The sequence below is a fragment of the Pleurodeles waltl genome, chromosome 7 (genome assembly GCF_031143425.1).
Source record: "Pleurodeles waltl isolate 20211129_DDA chromosome 7, aPleWal1.hap1.20221129, whole genome shotgun sequence".
NCBI lineage: Eukaryota > Metazoa > Chordata > Amphibia > Caudata > Salamandridae > Pleurodeles > Pleurodeles waltl.
The window spans coordinates 107,443,128-107,455,607 of NC_090446.1; the positions used below are offsets into that span (position 1 = coordinate 107,443,128).

General features: G+C 45.2%; 1 pseudogene; it reads left to right on the forward strand.

Moving 5' to 3' along the window:
• The first annotated feature begins 2,664 nt into the window (after nucleotides 1-2,664).
• On the forward strand, nucleotides 2,665-3,124 carry LOC138246857 (nucleoside diphosphate kinase B pseudogene; annotated as a pseudogene).
• Nucleotides 3,125-12,480: the final 9,356 nt, after the last annotated feature.

Sequence of the window (12,480 nt, forward strand, 5' to 3'; positions counted from 1 at the left end):
TTTATGAAGGTGGGTGAAATTTCAATTATTAATATAAGTTCCTCCTAACTCACATTTGTAGGCATTTCCAGGAGTGTGGGAGAGATCAAGGAAATACCATGCTAGTGCGGTTAACTCAACCCCACCAGCAAAATAGAAGTCATTAGATATTGAACATTTACAATGCCACTATTAGAAATTGGGTTGGTGGTTGAGTGGGGAGTGAGCCCTGGTCAAGCAGCAACTGAATCCTAGTCAGGGTAAGTGTCAGGAAAACCCTAAGGTAACCTGTGCTCATCCTCTGGTAGCTTGGCACAGGGCAGACAGGCTTAATTTAGAGGCAATGTGTAAAGTATCTGTGCAACACTTCAAACAATTAAACAATGAAAACACCACATAAAAAAGATTCCACACCAGGTTAGAAAAATAGATCCAGATTTTTTAAATGAAACAAGAACAGTACGACGAAACCCCATTAGGTAGAACTTGAGTGATTAATTTTTAAAGAATAAACTGTAAAATAGCGCTTAGGAGCAAGAAGCGCCAACAAGGGATATTTGGTCATGCTGGACTGGAACAAAGTCAAAAGTTCAGGCTGACCAGGAAGGATCGCAAGCTGGCTACAAGGACCCAGTTATACATGCTGAACCAAAGTACCTTAAATACTCATTGGGAAGCATTGCGTGACTCCGAAACAGATGCATTGCCCAGCCGATGGGATGCATCGAGTCCGCTATGCGGCGAGGCTGTATTCTGAGGTCCTGGGGAGTCGAAGTTGAGAATCCTGTCGACAGGGCTAGCGATGCCATGGTCAGTATTGAGGATGCATTGCTCAGTCTAGGCAATGCGTCGTTTCCAATGAGCGGCGAAGCTGCAATGTGGAGTTTCGACATTAGCAAAGAGGTTGTCGTCAATGAAGGATGCGAGGAGCTGGTGTCGGGGATGCATTGCGCAGTAGCACTTCTGAAGGTGGTGCACTGGTCCCAAGATGAGCCCAATGCAAGTATGTTGCATCAGTTTGAGCCTACACAGTAGTGGAGATACATTGGTTCCGATCCACCAAGCAGCGGTGATGCGTCAGTTCTGTTCTCACAGCTCAGGATTCATCAGTTCCACTGGAGCAGACACCTTAGACCCACTTCCAAGGGTCCATGACTGGGGTGGCCCCACTTGACATGGCAGACTCACAGATAGCAGAGTCCAGGTGCTAGAGCAAGGAAGTTGGAAGTCTTTTATTTCCCTGAAACTTCAGATCAGGAGGCCAGCCAGCTATTCCTTGGAGTCACTATGGGTTCAAGTGATACTGGTCCAGGCCTTCTCATGCAGTCAGGGAAATATCAGGGAGTACGGAAACAGAGCCAGGCAGGAGTCAAGCAAAGCAGCAGTTCAGCAAAGTGGCAGTCCATCAGCAGCACAGCAGTCCTTCTTCCTGGCAAAGTCTTCACAGGTAAAGACGTATACTGAGTTGGTGGTGTCAGAGGTCTAGTACATATACCCAATGGGCCTTTGAAAGTGGGGGAGACTTCAAGGGCAGGCCTTTAAAGTGCACAGAGCTCATGCCCTTCCTGGCCTGGCTCCAGACTCACTTCAGGGGGTTATGAAGCCCTTTATGTGGGGACAGGACACAGCCTATTAAGGTGTAAGTGAGGTTGTGCCGAACTCATCCCTCCAAACCTCCCAGGGTGGCCCACCAAGACACACATAAGCTCCAATTATGTGTGGGTATCTTGAGGAAATACACTGACAAGTGATTAGAGACAAGCAGCAGGCACCAAATGGCTAAAGTAAGAAAATGCCTACTTTTTAAAAGTGGCATTTTCAGAATTGTAATTTAAAATCCAACTTTACCATAAGTTGTGGTTTTAAATTGTGATTCTAGAGACACCAATCCCAACAAGTTTATCTCTTCCAGATTGTTAGTTACACTTCTAGGATGTAATAAGGTCATCCCAATGTTATCTTATGGGTGAGATAGGCCTTGATGTAGTGAAAAACGGCTTAGGGAGTTTTCCACTATACATGTCTGCCGTTTAAATACATTGTACCCTGCCCCCTGGGTTCCCCAGGGCCTACCTATGGGGTTACTTACGTGTGTCAAAAGTGAAGGTTTGCACCTGGCAAAAGGATTATTTCGCCAGGTTGACATGGCAGTGTGAAACTGCACACAGGCTCTGCAATGGAGGCCTGGGACGTGGTTAAAGGGCTACTTAATTGAGTCACACAATCAGTACTGGAGGCCCAATAGTAACATTTAATTTACAGGCACTGTGCACATGTAGTGCACTTTACACAGGACTTATATGTCAATTAAAAAGGGCCAAATAGGGATAAGCCAACGTTGCCTTGTTTAGGGAAGAGAGCACAAGCACTGTGGCCATGGGTAGCAGTGGTAAAGTGCACAGAGTCCTAATATCAGCAGAAAGGAGGTCAGAAAAATGGAGGAGGTAGGCAAAAATTTTAGGGGAAGACCTCCTTAAGGCTGTCAGGTCTAACAGCCACTTTTCATAAATCTTAAAGCACACCTGCTCTAATTTTTTCTCTAATGATCATTTATACATTTGGTGACATAATGCCGGATGGTTGGCAAAATGTGGCTTCAGGGTTGTGTTGGAATCTCTTTTGCTCTCCCTCGCCTCGCGTAGACTCCATTGATGGAGGAAATATAGCATTCCCTCCAGCAGGAACATGCCTGGTAACGGTATCACAGAACACACCTTCATTTGCATCAAGCCAGATGGCGTTCAATGGGGGTTGGTAGGAGAGATAATCATGCGCTTTGAGCAGGGTTACCGACTGGTGGCAATGAAGTTTATGCAGGTCTCCAATTAACTTCTAAAATAACACTACATTGACCTGAAGGATCTCCCATTCCACCCCGGTTTGGTTAAATACATGGGCCCTGTTGTGCCTATGGTCTGAGAAGGATTTAATATGGTGAAGACTGGCAGGGTAATGCTGGGAGAGACAAACCCTGTCGATTCCAAACCTGGGACCTTCTGGGGAGTTGGTCCAGGTTGGCAGAAACATATGCCATGGCAGTGACTCTGTGGAAAGTGCCAGCAAGGAGATCAACTTGCGGTTCAAGCCAGACGAGCTGATTTCTTACACTAGCTGCACCAATTAATGGATCAACGAGGGAAACTGAGGCTAAGGGTCCCTTCATCGCCTCTTCCGTTTAAAGACCATTCCCTTGGGGGAGCACCTTATGCTTTTATTGCCTTGTATTTCTCAGCTCGACACAATTTGTAATGAACACTTTGCCGGGAATCATAAAAGGTCTAATTTCCTCTGTTGATGTGTTTCAGTATAGTGTTTTCTAGTTGTTAAAATTATTGGGAGCAGGAAGACTACTGATTACAAGGCATGTCTGTGCATCATGTTAAATGTATGTGTTGTCTGGTGTGATTTGGTGCTTTTGGACAGTCCTTTGTGAACAATGCAAAACAGTGCAAACAACACATCTTTGTGCTGTGTATTTTTAGTGAACAAATATTATTGTTTTATTATTCCTGCTTTAAAAAAAACATTTTAAACCAAGCTATAATTTGATTACTTTGTTTCTGTGAATTTACATAGTACACTGCAGGCATAAGTCTACACATAATATTAAGTCCAACCACAGAGAGTAACAAAGATAGGCTTAGAAGATTAAATTCCTCCATAAATCCTATCCTGTCCATTTATACATAAGAAGACTACCAGTTTCGTACAACTACATCAATGTCAACCCAGTTCAAAAGTAGAGCCTCTACCTATAATTGCAGACAGCCATCCCTCAAGCTCTCTTGTCATCATGTCTCGAGCTGGCACAATGAAGCTTCTCTGGGTTCTTTTCATACCTTCAATAGCTTTTTTAATTGTGGCCATGCTGTCTGGTGAGCAAATAAGTTACTCTAAAACCACCATCAAAGAAGCGTTCATTACATTATGTGATTTGACAGAACTGTTGTGCTTTGGTATTCTGGTTGATAACGCAGCATCACGGGTCATATCTGTACCGGCTCTTCAAGAACACATCAGCTCCATCCTTCAGGATTTGCAGCAGGTGTTTCTCCTCTGTAGAGTGTTGACTAAATCTCAGATCACCACGTTTCTTACACTCTGATTATCTTGCCTTGTTTGCTAGCAGAGCCAACAAAATATCCCTTGAAGATTCAATAACTCCCTTTGTGAGCTAAACACTCAAATTTGTTCTTAATTACAGAGTTCCGGTCTCCAAAGAAAGAGAACAGCACAACATTTACAATTACTTCTTATTTTAACTGATGCATAGAAAAAGTACAATGTTGCCAGTTCACATTCAGATACCCTTAAATGTGTCCCCATATAGTGGAATAATTGAACCCCATCATCCCTTCCTTCTAAAACACATCAACACAAAACATCTAGACACAGTCAAAGGCCCTCATTACTAGTTGGGCAGTCAGAACGCCATGTCAGGAGTCCTAAAAAGACCGCCATGTTGGTGGTCTCTCAGACCTCCGCATTACGAGTCAAACAGGCAGGACCGCCAACTGCCAACCAAAAAAAGGCAAACCGGCAGTGGTGCAGAGGCCCGGGAGTAGGCAGTTCAACCTCCAGCCCCAACAGCACAGCGACCAAACACTGACTGTATTACAAGGACAAAGCACAGTGGTGGGCACCCATGGTGGTCAACCAATGGCAGTCCAAACCACGGAGGCTCGCGGTCGGCAAAGTAATACACAACAACACATTGGATGGATTTGAAAACAACAGAGCTGATACACATTGCCACACTGGACACATCTGAAAAGCACAGTATAAAACACACCCCTTCATGCACCACAATCCTTTGCATTTACACTGCAATACACAGAAGCCAGAGCCAATAATTCAACACAGCAGCACAGATACTAAGCACTACTTTTTTCTCACCATCTCTTTTCACACCCAGCACACACCTTTGTCCACTCACACCATTTTGCAGTTCCCTTGTATAGTAAGTCCCTGTCACCCGTTTATTTTTCCCACCTTTTCATGGTTGAAAAATCCACATTTTTCAGAAGATGAGTTAAGAGTCATGGTGGCTGAAATCATAAGACTAGAGCCACAATTGTTTGGAGCACAAGCCCAGCACACTCCTCTCAGTAGGAAAATAGAAATGTGGGACAGGATAGTCGATAGAGCCAATGCTGTAGGCATCACCCTGCGCACAAACGACGACATCAAGAGAGGTGGAACAGCTTCAGGGGCAAGGTCTGTTTCCTAGTCTCCAGGCACCAGCTGCAGTCCAAGAAGACTGGTTGTGGCCCTCTCAGTGCTCCATTACACCTATTTCCCTGGGAGGAGAAGGTCTTGGCCATCCTGCATCCTGAGAACTTGACAGCAATACCTGGGGGAGTGGAGTCTGGTAAGTCACAACACTAAAAAAGTCACCTAAATGCTATATTGTGAATGTCTACAGCTCAACTTTTGCCCTTTAATTGTCACTCCACATGCCAGCCCAGAGTTCATCTGTCCAAAGACCTCTGTTTGGCAACTCTCAGTTGAAGTGTAGTCATCTGGGGGGATACCATTTGTGTGTAGTACAGGACGTTACATGACTACACCTCCCAGGAGGCACAGTTACTGTTACCCAAACTACCAGCCCAGTGTTTCCATCACCAAATAGCCTTGTTTGTTAACTCCCAATTGAAATGTACTCACCTGGGAGGATAACATTTTTGAAATGTGTGCAATACAGGGTCTGACATGACTGCAACTCCAAGTAGTCCCTGTTTCAGTAACTCTACACACTACCCCAGTGTTCACTTCTCCAAAGACCACTGTTTGTCAATTCCAAAATGAAGTTTACTGACCTGGGGAGAACATTTTTCAAGTATTGGGGATCAGTGAGAGTGACATGATTGAAACTTCTAGGAGGCACTATTTCAGTAACTCTAAACACCAGCCCAGTGGTCACTTGTCCAAATACCCCTGTTTGGGAAATCATAAATGAAGTATACTCACCTGGGAGGATACCATTTGTCAAATGTTGGGGGAGTAGTGAGAGGGCCAGACATGACTGCAACACTCAAGAGGCACTGTTACTGTTACTTAAATCACCAGCACATTGTTTCCTCCTCCAAATACCCTTGTTTGTTAACTCACACATGAAGTGAACTCACCTGAGAGGATAATATTTATATTGTGTGCCTACTAGAATGAGTGACATGACTGCAACTCCCAGCAGGCCCTGTTTCTGTAACTCCAACCACCAGCACAGTGGTTACTTGCCCAAATACATCTGTTAGTTAACACACACATGAAGTGTACTCACCCAGGAGGATACCATTCGTACAGTGTGTGTAGTAGAGGGAGTGACCTGACTGCAACTCCCAGGAGGCCCTGTTTCAGTAACTCCAAACACCAGCCCAGTGGTCACTTATCCAAATACCCCCGTTTGTGAACTCACAATCGAAGTGTACTGACCTGGGAGGATACTATTTGTCAAGTGTTGGGGAGTGGTGAGAGTGACATGACTGCAACTCCCAGGAGGTACTGTTACCTTTACTCAAATCCGCAGCACAGTGTTGTCTCCTTCATAATCCCTTGTTTGTTAACTCACACATGGAGTGTACTCACCTGGGAGCATACCATCTGTATAGTGTGTGTACTAGAGATAGTGGCATAACTGCAGCTCCCTGGAGGCCCTGTTTCAGTAGCTCCAACTACCAGCACAGTGGTCACTTGCCCAAATACATCTGTAAGTGAACACTCAATCGAAGTGTCCTCACCTGGGAAGAGAACATTGGTCAAGTATGTGTGCTGTAGAGAGTGGCATGACTGCAACTCACTGTAGGCACTGTTTCAGCAACTCCAAACACCAGAACAGTGGTCACTTGTAAAAACACTACTGTCTGCCAACTCCCAATTTAAGTTGGGAGGATACCAATTGTCAAATGTGGGAAGTAGAGACAGTGACATGACCAGTAAGGCCAGGAAGGCCCTGTGTCGTTAATCCCACCATCAGCCCAGTGTTCTCTTGTCCAAATACAATTGTTTGTGAACTCTCAAGTGAAGTGGACACACCTGGGAGGATAACATTTGTCAAGTGTGTGTAGTACGGGGAGGTACAGAAACTGCACCTCCCAGGAGGCCCTGTTTAAGTAACCCCACACACCGGCCCAGTGTTCTCTTTATCGAAGACAACTGTTAGTCAATTCCCAAATGAAGTTTACTGACCTGGGGGGATAACATTTGTCAAGTATTGGGGATTAGTGAGAGTGACATGAATGCAACTCACACGAGGCACTGTTTCCTTGACTCCAAACACCAGACCACGGTCCACCTGTCCAAATACCCTTGTTTGTGAACTCTCAATTGAAGTGTATTCATCTTGGAGGATACCATTTGTATAGTGTATGAAGAAGAGGGAGTGATCTGACTGCAACTCCCAGGAGGCACTGTTTCACTAACTCAAAGCACCAGCCCAGTGTTCAGTTGTCCAAATACTCATCTTTATGAACTCATAAATGAAGTGCACTCACCTGTGGGGATGACAGTTATCAAGTGTATGAAGTAGATGGAGTGATTTGACTGATGACTGCTAAGGCCAGGAGGGTCTGTCTCTCCCACTCCAAACACAAGCCCAGTGTTCTCATGCCCAAATACCCCTGTGTCTTAACTTTCTAATGAAGTTTACTCATCTGGGAGCATAACATATATATGGTGGGTGGAAGTAGAGGGAGTGACCTGAATGCAAAATTAAATAGGCTCTGTGTCCCTAGCTCCAAACACAATAACAATGTTCACTTGCACATTTCCATTGATGTATATAATCTCAATTGAAGTTCACTCACCTGGGTGGATACCATCTGTCAAGTGAGTGTAGTACGGGGAGTGACATGACTGCAACTCCCAGGGGGCAATGCTTCAGTAACTCCAAACACCAGAACAGTGGTCACATGTCCAAATACCCAGGCCTTCTAACTCTCATTTGAAGTTTACTCACCTGGGAGGGACCAAGATACAGACCATGCTCAACTCTGGGATATGTCTGCATACCTAGCTCCATCTTGACCTGTTAACCCAAGATGAAACTATTGAGGACAGGAAGGATACCTTAATGTTGTGCAAAACAAAGATCCCAAAGGGCTCAAGATGCATCACCAGAATGGTATTGACAGCAGAGCATTCACAAGGCACTGACCACATGATTACTCCAATCACATATACAACAAAGTTCTGGGTCTGCCTGCATAACAATCAACTAGGCCTCAAAATGGCCAAATCCATATCTTGCATAGGCACTGTTTGGCTTGCACTGGTGGCAAGATGGCATTCTCAGGCCGTTCTCCCAAGAGCTAATGATCTGCATATTTCAGCAGCTGCTTGACTTAAATGCAATTGGCATGCTTCACAAATGTCAGGTCAATACAACCAATACCATGGGTACCTGTCACAATAGGATAACATGCAAATCAACTATGTACAAGAGCTTTGCAAAATGTCACTGTAAACTTTTGGAGGTAGATGTCACAATCCAACCTGTAACATTGTATGTTTCACATCAACAGGTCAAGCTACCACAGGTCACACAGAGCCCACAGAAGAGACTGCCACTACCCCTATTCATGATGGTGGCGATGATACTCCTGGATGTGGAGGATGGTTCTAACCCATCTGGAAACCTGTTCAGACCCCAAAAGTGAGTCTCAAAGTGGCCACTACATCACCACTCAGCTCAGTGCCTCCACATCACAGGCAGCCCTTTTCCCCACAACCTGTGTCGCCAGGACAGTGGCAACCATCTTGTGCCCCCCCCGTCCAGGATACTGAGTCACAGCACAACACCTCTGACAATGATGGTCCAGGAACCAATGGGAGTGGGCACTCTGTGGCAAGGGTAGAGGGCCGTGGGGGTGGAGTGCATGGGAGAGATGCTGTGGGCCAGTGGGGTGAGGCCACTGGGGATGCTCCTGGCCAGGACACCATAAGCCACGTATTGGGGGTCTTTCAGGAGTCCCAAGGCGGGATGGGCCATGTACTTGCTGAACTCCGGGAAATGAAGCAGCTGCAGAGGGATGTCCATCAGGAAATGTGTGAACAGTGGGAGGCTCACAATACCAACAAGGCCTCCCTAACAGGGGTTCTGAGGGACATTAACACCACCCTGAGCAGGGATCGACAACAACACACTACCCCTTCCTTTGGCGCATCTACACCAGGCCCTTCATCAGTGCCAGACACTGGAAGGGAAGCCCTGTCAGGGAAAGAACTCACTCCAGACACTCCTGCCTCTGTAGTAGCAGAACCCCAGTCCCACCATGCAAGCAGGGAGGTCCAGCAAAGACTCCAGGAGGTGCGGATGGCAAGACACCCACCATTGCAAGCAAGTGACCTCTTCCAAAATGACCTCCTTTGTGTGCCCCGTACTCACTCTGTTGACTGTTCTTTAATCACCTTCAATTTCCAATGGGAGGAGTACACTGGACTTTGGGCTTCCAATTGTGTGGCATCTACTCCAATGATTTCATCTACCATGATTAAATCCTTCACTTTTCTTTTCCATCATACTCCAATTTTGTTTTCTGCACAAATTGTCAATAAATCCACCAATCTCAAAGTCAAAGTCTGCTTGCTTCTGTTCCACTTTTTGCTATGTAGAGATGTAAGACCATGTGAACCAAATGAGGAAGACACAATATACTAATGCAAGGAGGGATATGTTACGTGTACAGTGTCCTGCTAAGGCTATCTACCAACACACACAGACACATTGCTACAAGTGCCTGGTCACACCAAACATTGTATTCCAGTGTACAGCACATAGGCTGTTGAAATGTCTGGACCGTCATATCCAAGAATGGCTGACTCGTGTTGTGTCAAGGTACACATACCAAGGTACAGCCCCCCAAACCACAGAAGGAAGGGCCTTGTGAGGCATTGTCCTGTAGAATGGGCAAACAGAAAAGTGGATGGTGTCACCAGCATGAGCTTTATCACATACCACACCTAAGAAATCCAACATAACGTAAACCAAAGTATAGACAGAGGGCAGTGCAACAGTCCCTGATCATAGGCCCATAATAATCCAATGACCATGCATCTGGTGCGATGACACAAACATGTGTCAGTGTTGTGGCACATGCACTGTGGCCTGCGACAATGAAACTCATCTACATACAGGTCATACAAGAATTGTGATTAGCTTATGTGAAGGGTGAATGCCTTGCTTGCAACTGATGACAACAGTTTTCATGCACACATGAGCACACACACATGATGCAGTTGGCCCAACACTGCACACTAAACAAGTATAATGCACACTTCTGACATTTCACCCAAACACAGTTCAAGCTGCCTTGGCACAGGCCTCATACACCCTAAATCTGTGACCTACCTTACCTGGAACAATACATGTCCACTTTGTATGCCAGAACTGCATCAGATACATGCCAATGTCACAACTCTGAAATGACCACATGAGGATTTCATGGTGAAGGTACCTGTACAAAGACAAAACAAGGCGTATAGGCTTGAAAACATGCCTATTACACAAATCACATAGCAAGCATCTGGAAAAGAAATGACATTGCAATTTGATTTAAAAAGTAGCTAAAATCAACATGGGAATATGTCAAAGGCTAACATTTCAAGCACACTTTGGCTGAATATTACAGAGTATTTGCTCCCTAGTTGTTTCCAAACCACTGAACTCCATACAGTCTCACAACTACAGTTCTTCGCAAGTCACAGTCATCACATCACATGACATACTTACATTCATGAAAAGTAGCTATTGATGAGATCTTCCCACAAGTCAGCTCCTTTCTATTCACCATTGTCATCCTCACTTGGCATTTCATGAGTCTCACCCAGTTGCATTGCAGGCTGCCTCTCCTCTGGGATGTACGGATATTCCTTTACAGGGCAATGCTGTGGATAATGAAGCATGTCATAGTGATCTGAAACACTCTCCCAGGTGAGTAAAGGAGGGCTCCACATGTCCAGTCCAGACACCTAAATCTGGCCTTCAGGAGCCCAAAAGCCAGCTCCACTCCCCATCTTGTTGTTCCATGGGCCTCATTGAAGCAGACTTCCCCTGGTGTAGTTGGAGTCCTTATTGGCGTAAACAACCAAGAACGGTTGGATGTGTGGAGTCTCCTGTTAAGGAATGGGACATATGTGCAACAATGTGTCTCTCATTTCATGATTGTAGCACCTGACATTGCACACACACAAACAGAACAGACCAGCCAGGCCATCTATGGGAACAGTTGTGGCAGTAGCTGGAGTATGGTGCTGTTCTGCATTATGAAGGAATCATGGGCTGAACCTGGATAACGGGAACAGACCTGTGAAATGTGTAGATCCACCAAACAGACATCTTGCATGTTGAAGGAATGGAAGTTCTTTCTGTTGCAGTATACTTGTTCATTGGCATGCGGTGGGACCAAGCCAACATGTGTGCCATCAATGGCCCCTATCACATGTGGGAGGCGTGCAAAACCAAAAAAGTCAGCCTTCTCATGGACTTTATCCTGATGTCAGGCAAAATGGATTTAGCTCTCCAGATGTTTCAACATTGCTAAGACATCCTTCAACACCAGACTGAACATAGTTTGGGACATGCCAGCTGACAGGCCCAACTCTATGTTGGAAAGACCCTGTGGCTAGGAAGTGCAATACTGACATGACTTGTACAATGGGTGGTATGCTGGTTGGATAACTAATAGGTCGCATCAGATCTGGCTCCAACTGATGACATAAGTCCATTATTGTTTGCCGCTTTAGATGGTAACAAAGGATTATGTGGCATTCTTCCATGGTCTGAAGGTCTGGCAATAGGCAGTAGACAGGAGGTTGTTGCATTCTCCCTCTCCCTGGATGATGTCATGTGACAAGGCATTTCACAAGGGATAGACATGGCAACCAGTATAAATCACAGCTGCAAATAATACAAGGGTCACATGTGACCCCCATGGTTTTCCACACACGTATACACAACATGAATCTAGACAAAACTCAAAGATGAGCAACACAATTGACTATCGAAATGCGACTGGACATCCTGACCGCTAAAATGACCGTCGGTGGGGGATGACTGTGCCCCACTGTCAGGGCTGGCCTTAGCTCCCCCCATGACAACCTACACCTCAGATTCCCTCACTACCACCCTTTAACAGTGCCCCTCAAGTCTCCATAACTACTCTCTCAGATGCATTGAATTAGTTTTGCAGCGCCACTCATTTCAGTGTAGAGTGTCAGAGCACTTTACATCGCACACACATTACACAGAGACAATGAGTCATAAGTTTTCAATTCAGTGCATAAGAAATGTTACATAAGACAGAGCAGTTTAGGAGTGCTTAGTCTGGAGAATCAAAACTCAGAATTTTAAACGTAACACCATGGTTGGAGGTTCTCTTTATTAATAATGAATTATACCCAAATGAACTCTTTTTGCAATATTAGGATAATGAAAGACTGGAGAACAATAATAATGCTCTAATCTGTAGTTTGAGGAATGCATGCAGTTCTTTGATGACTGTTAAT